This window comes from Solanum dulcamara, chromosome 4, assembly GCF_947179165.1.
Source record: "Solanum dulcamara chromosome 4, daSolDulc1.2, whole genome shotgun sequence".
NCBI lineage: Eukaryota > Viridiplantae > Streptophyta > Magnoliopsida > Solanales > Solanaceae > Solanum > Solanum dulcamara.
The window spans coordinates 42,274,103-42,281,819 of record NC_077240.1 but is presented as its reverse complement, the minus strand read 5'-3'; positions in this window follow the sequence as shown (position 1 = coordinate 42,281,819).

The following is a 7,717-nucleotide window of genomic DNA, read 5'->3' as shown; positions in this document are numbered from 1 at the left end:
TATTGTAATTCATCATATTAAATAGAGATTACACCTAATAGGTCGATGAAGAAATTACCGTCGATTTCCAAGGCCTTCCATGTTTATAAGACGGATTTTATTTTTAGTTATTATTATTATTATTATTATTATTATTATCATCATCATCATCATCATATTTATTCCTTACTAACACTTATATTAAGTCTTTTACAGGTACTCAGAATTGCCTTCTGAGAAAGCTATTCGAATTAAGTTCAAATAATATATTTAATTTATTATTGTGTATATTATTGACGTTAGGCAAACATTAGGCCATTTCTTATATTATTATTTTAATTTATTCTTTATGTATATTTCATTACATATTTGCACAATATTTTTATCTCCTCAATTTAAAAACTGAGTTTAGTTGGGACCTGCAGTTGTGGATTTCGAAGGATGCTGATACCTTCCCTTTGAAATAACTTGAACCCCTTACTTAGGATCCATTGAATTTGTAGACATTTTTAAATAATTTAATGGTTTCTAATTATCCTAAAATTATGGTGACTCCTTAAATTAACATATTTTCTTTTAAAATCTCTTTTGAACAATTGAATTGATTTTTTACGGATCCCCATGACGTTCTAATAGGGATGTAACACTTATTACAGTTACGCCTCTGAGCTTACTATAAAATAGAATTCTATTTTTTGTAGTATATATACACACATATTTTAAAATTATTTTGATAATAATTTATTCATTATTAATATTTTACCAAGTGTCTGTACATGTATTCGGAGATATTTTCTGCAAATGATATTCAAAATTATTTTTCTTTTCATATGATAAAAGAGTTCTTTGTTCATATGAATAAAGGGCTATTCTTTTAATATTGCATAAAACTACCTTTTTTTATATATATATACCTTTCTCATATTTTTCTACACATAATTGGTGATAATATACTTTACTTACTTAGTACATACTTTTTTTTATACATATATTCTTATACAATTTTAGTGTATATATTTTATATATATGTTTGTTATACTTGCAAATAATAATTTTATCTTCTCCCTTTTTGATGAATTAAGTCTAGCTGGGTACCACATTTTGTGGATTTCGAAGGATGCCTAACACCTTCCCTTTGGATTAATGTAAACCCTTACCTAGAATCTAAACTGATTTTTTCGCAGATTGAAAAGTGAGTCATACAGGTCATACATCAAATAGGTTTTCCTTATTATCCTAAATAAATTAGGTGGCGACTCCATACAATAATTAATCCTTTAGAGTCTGTATGTTGTGCTTTATCTAACCTCGGTTAAAGATAGGGCATAACAATATCCATCAATATACATAAAAAAACTTCAAATATATCATAATCTATGCATTTAAAGTCATCATGTAAAAACACATAAGATTTCATCATTTTGAATTGAAATTCTAGGTTGAAAAAACATTTGGTCTCCATGGGTGGAAGAACCCATGAATGAAAACCCACATACCTTGAGGGAAACGAAATCCCTAAGAACACTTGAGGAAGAAAGGAGACTTGAATGCCAAAATTTGGAAACCCTAGCCTTGCCTTGAAGCCCTTGGAAGAACTTGAGAAGAGAGGATTTGTGTTGGAGAAGTTAGAGTGAAGGAAATGAGGGATTTGAAGGGTCTAGGGTGTTTAGATAGGTGAATGTTTCCCTCAAAATGACACCACCTTGGTTTAAAATATAGGAAAAGACCAAAATGTCCCTTTAAAGATCTGGCCAAAAGAGACTTCACGGAGACCCTTTACGGTTCATGGTGCTCACCACGGTCCGTGGTAGGGTCCTGTGATAAGGGACTTAGAGAAATTCAGAAATGGGACTTGCAGGATAGTCTCTGAAGTTTTTTCACGGACACCTTCACGGTTAATGAAAACACCACAGCCTGTGATGGTCATCTGTGGACCTTGCCTTTGTGAAAATTCCTGAGGACTTTGGAGACGTCTCACCATAGAGGGCTTCACAGCCCGTGGTGCTCACCACGGTCCATAGTTCTCCATCATGTTCCATCCTCTATAGACTGAGCCTCTAAATCTCCACCAGGGTTGCACACCACGATCCGTGGTGCTTACCACAATCTGTGAAGGATTTCATGGTCAGCTTCTGGTGCCAATTTTCTGCAACTTCTGAGAATTACTCCTTTGATCCTTGGTTTAGGACTTTCCAAGTTTTTGGGGTCTTACAATATCTCTCCCTTGAGAATATTAATCCTTGAATGAGAAACGTTAGCATAGGAATAACACTACATGAGGACTAGCTATCCAACATGAATACGATGACACTTGAAATGCATCAACCATGAGATCTTTAAACTTAAACATAAAACATAACTTTAAAATTCAACTTCATGAATATGCATGCACATGAGGACTTAGGAAAACTAAAACATAAGAGTCTTAAACATTTGAACATGAATGACTTATTACCTTAAGCTTGAGTACAATGAAAGAGATGAGGATAACGTTTCATCATATCCGCTTCCGCTTCCCATGTAGCACTTTCGACTTGTTGATTCCTCTAGAGGACTTTAACAAATGTAACTTCTTTGTTCCTCAACCTTTGACTTGCCGGTCCAAAATTTCAATCGTGACTTCTTGATAGGTCAAATTCTCCTAAACATTCACTACCTACAAAGGCACAATGGAGTTCGGGTCTCCCACATATTTTCTCAATATTGACACATGGAATACCAGGTGAATCATGGTCATTTCCAAAGGTAATTCCAACTCAAACGCAATTTGCCAACCCGCTTGAGGATTTTAGAAGGCCCTACATACCTAGGGCTCAATTTCCCTTTCTTACCAAACCAAACCACACCCTTCATAGGTGAAACCTTCAAATACACCCAATCATCATATTAAATTCAATATCCCTTCTTCTAGTGTTGGAATACGACTTTTGACAACTTTGAGCCATCTTCAACCTTTCTCTAATGATTGTAACGTTCTCCAAAGCATCAAGTACCAAATTGGGACCTAACAAGGTCATGTTACCTAACTCAAACCAACCAATTGGGGATACACATCGCCTCCCATACAAAGCCTCAAACGATGCCATCTTAATACTCGAGTGGTAACTATTATTGTAAGAAAATTCAATGAGCGATAGGTAATTATCCCAACTCCCTTTAAACTCCAACATACAAGCCCTTAACATATCCTCTAGGGTTTGAATTGTCCTTTCGGCTTGCCTATCGATTTGAGGATGGAATGCGGTGCTTAACTTTACTATAGTACCGAGGCCCTTTTAAAATAATCTCCAAAAGTGAGAAGTGAATAGAGTACCACATTCCAAAATGATTGATAGTGGAACGCCATGCAATCTCACCAACTCCTGAATATTCAAATCTGCATAATCTTTGGCCCTATAGGAAGTCTTAATCGATAGGAAGTGATTTGACTTAGTCATTCTATCAACATCATCCAAATAGAGTCATGTCGCTTTCGAGTGTGAGGCAAACCCACTACAAAATACATATTCACATCTTCCCATTTCCAAGTAGGGATTTCAATATCTTGGGATAGACCACCCAACCTTTGATGTTCTTCTTCACTTATTGACAATTTAGACATTCAGACATGAACCTTGCTATGTCCTTCTTCATGCCACCCCACAAATACAACTCTTTCAAGTCTTGATATATTTTCGTCGAACCGGGGTGAATGAAGTATGCAGAATTATGTGCCTCCATCAAAATCAAACTCCTTAGGCAATTCACATCCAGAACACATACCCAACCTTGGTAATATAACACCCCATCTCCCCCTTGTCAAAAGAACTCTACCTTCTTTTCCTTCACCAACATTTTTAACTCAACAAGTGTCGGGTCAAGGTTTTATTTTGACTTGACATCCACTACCAAAGAGGATTCTGACCCATATTGGACAACCACACCTCCATCATTGATACCGCAAAACTTCATCCCTAATCTAGCTAACCGGTGAACATCTTTCACCAACTCCCTCTTTCCTTCTTCAGCATGGGCCACACTCCCCATAGATACTCTACTAAGTGCATCGGAAACCACATTGTCTTTATCCGGATGATAATGCACACTCATGTCATAGTCTTTAAGGAGATCTAGCCACCTTCTTTGTCTTAGATTGAGGTCCTTTTTGGTGAACCCATATTGAAGTCTTTTATGATCGGTATACATATCTACATGTACCCCATAAAGGTAGTGCCACAAACTTTCAAAGCAAAAACCACGACCGCCAACTCATGATCATGGGTAGGGTGGTTATGCTCATGTACTTTTAATTTCTTAGAAAAATAGGCTATGACCTTACCGTTTTGCATTAAGACACAACTCAAACCAATCTTCAAAGCATCAAAATAAACCACAAATACTTCTAATCATTCCGGTAGAGTCAAAATAGAAGTGAGGTAAGTCGATCTTTCAAAGTTTGGAAACTCCTTTCACACTCATCCGTCCATATGAATTTTGCCTTCTTTTGAGTCAACTTTGTCATAGGAGATAAGATGGAAAAAATCCCTTCAGCTAATCTTCTATAGTAACTGGCTAGACCCAAAAACTCCTAATGTCTGAAGGAGACAATGGCCTAGGCCAATTCTTGACCTCCTCTATTTTCTTAGGATCCACTTTGATCCCTTTGCCTGACACTATGTGACCGATAAAGGCCACCTCCTTCAACCAAAACTTACACTTGCTAAATTTTGCAAATAATTGCTAATCCCTCAATGTTTGTAGCACAACCCTCAAATAATCCTTATGTTCTTCCTCACTCTGAGAGTAGATCAAAACATCATCTATGAACACCACAACAAAAGTATCAAGGTAGGGTTTGAACACTCTATTCATTAGGTCCATGAACACCGCTAGTGCATTCATAAACCCAAAAATCATTACCACAAACTCAAAGTCACCATAACTTGTCTGGAATGCTATCTTGGGAATGTCATACTCCCTCAACCTTAGTTGGTGATAGACGGACCGAAGGTCGATCTTGTAGAAGTGACTTGCCCCTTGCAGCTGATCAAACAAGTTATCTATCCTAGGAAGTGGATACTTTTTCTTAATAGTTACCTTATTCAATTGCCGGTAGTCTATGAGCATTCGAAGCGACCTATCCTTCTTTATTACAAATAGAATGGGGGAACCCCATGATAAAATACTTGGTCTTATGAACCCCTTTTCTAACAAATCCTTTAATTATTCCTTCAACTTGTTCAATTCCGCCGGGGCCATTCGGTAAAGAGGAATAGAGATAAGTTGGGTATGGAGAGGAGATCGATACCAAAATCAACTTCTCTTTTGGGAGGGACACCAAGAAGCTCACTGGGAAACTCTTGACTACGGGGACCGAATCAAGAGGAGGACTTTAGGAGTCAATATCCCTAACTCTCACTATGTAGTAAATACAACCCTTAGCAATCAATTTTTGAGCTTTGAGACAAGAAATGGATCTACCCTTCACCACTAAATCACGACCCTCCCATTCAATAATGGACTTATTTAGAAGTGAAAACTTGACTCGGTGAGTCCTATAATCTATGGAAGCATAAGATGTATGTAACCAATCCATCCCAAGGATGACATAGAAATCTACCATGTCAAGCTCTATAATATCACAAGGAACGACTTTATACAAGATGGACATGGGACAACCCCTATAGACCTTTCTATCCACAATCAACTCACCCAAGGGGGTAGACACCAAATAAGACTCTACTAACATTTCTGGTAATAAATCAAACATATTAGCTAAGAATGGAGTAAAAATGACAAGTTTGCACCGAAGTCCAACAATGCATATACATCAAAAGTAAAGACCCTTAACATACCGGTAACAACGTTTTGTGCTTCCTCAACCTCTTGCCTCCCATGCAAGTCATAGAAATGGTTGGTGTGTTGGATACCTCCTTGAGCTTGTTTCCATGAGCAACTTGGCCTTGAGGCCTATTACTACCACCATCTCTACAAAACTTAGTATAAGAGTCTTAAGCATTTGAGTATGAATAAATTAGTACCTTAGGCTTGAGTAGAATGAAAAATATGAGGATAAAGTTTCATCATATCTGTTTCCGCTTCCCATATAGCACTTTCAACTTGTTGATTCCTTCAAAGGACTTTAATAGATGCAACCTCTTTTTTCCTCAATCTCTTAATTTGCTAGTCCAAAATTTCAACCGGGACTTCTTCATAGGTTAAGTTTTCTTCACCATTCACTATTTTCAAAGGAACAATGGAACTGGGATCACCCACAAATTTCCTCAACACAGACAAATAGAACACCGGGTGAACCAAGGCCATTTCCAATGGCAACTCCAACTCATAAGAAACTTTGCCAACATGTCTCAAGATTTTATACGATCCTACATACCTAGGGCTTAATTTCCCTTTCTTTCCAAATCAAACCACACCCTTCATAGGTGAAAACTTCCAATACACCCAATCATCCACATTAAACTCAAGATCCCTTCTTCTAGTGTCAGAATATGATTTTTGATGACTTTGATTCATTTTCACGCTTTCTCTAATGATCTTCACCTTCTATAAAGCATCAAGTACCAAATTGAAGCCCAAAAAGGTAATCTAACCTACTTTGAACCAACCGACCGGGGATCTACATCGTCTCCCATACAAAGCCTCAAACGGCACCATCTCAATACTTGAGTGGTAACTATTTTTATAGGAAAACTTATTGAGCGGTAAATGATCATCACAATTTCCTTTAACTACAACACACAAGCCCTTAACATATCCTCTAGTATTTGAATTGTCCTTTCATCTTGTCCATTGGTTTGAGGATGAAATGCAGTGCTCAAATTTACCTTAGTACCAAGGCCCTTTTGAAACGATCTCCAAAAGTGAGAAGTGAATAGGGTACCACGATCTAAAATAATGGATAACAGCATATGATGCAACCTCACCAACTCCCAAATATACAACTTGGCATAGTCTTTGGCACTTTAGAAAGTCTTAACTAGTAGGAAGTGAGCCGACTTAGTCATTCTATCAACAATTACCCAAACTGAATCATGACGCTTCCGGGTATGAGGCAGACCCACTACAAAATCCATATTCATATCTTCCCACTTCCAAATAGGGATTTCAATGTATTGAGCTAGGACACCCAGCCTTTGATGTTTGGCCTTCACTTGTTGGCAATTCATACATTCGGAAACGAACCTTGCTATGTCCTTCTTTATGCCATTCTACAAATAGAGCTCCTTTAAGTCTCGGTATATTTTTGTCGAAATGGGATGAATGGAGTGTTAAGAATTGTGAGCCTCCTCCAAAATCAAACTCCTTAGGCCATCTACATCTAGAACACATAATGGACCTTGGTAGTATACCACCCCATCTCCCCCTTGGGAAAAGACCTCTACCTTCTTTCTTTTCATCAACTTCTTTAACTCAACAAACATCGGGTCAAGATCTTGGGTTAACTTAACAAATACCACCAAAGAGGATTTGGACCCATTTTGAACAACCATACCACCATCATCGGTACCACACAACTTCACCCCTAATCTAGCCAACCGCTGAACATCTTTCACCAACTCCCCGTTCCCTTCATCAACATAGGCCACACTCCTCATAGATACTTTACTAAGTACATAGGCAACCACATTGGCTTTACTCGGATGATAATGCACACATATATCATAGTCCTTCAGGAGTTATAGACACCTCATTTATCTTAGATTAAGGTACTTTTAGGTGAACACATATTGAAGACTTT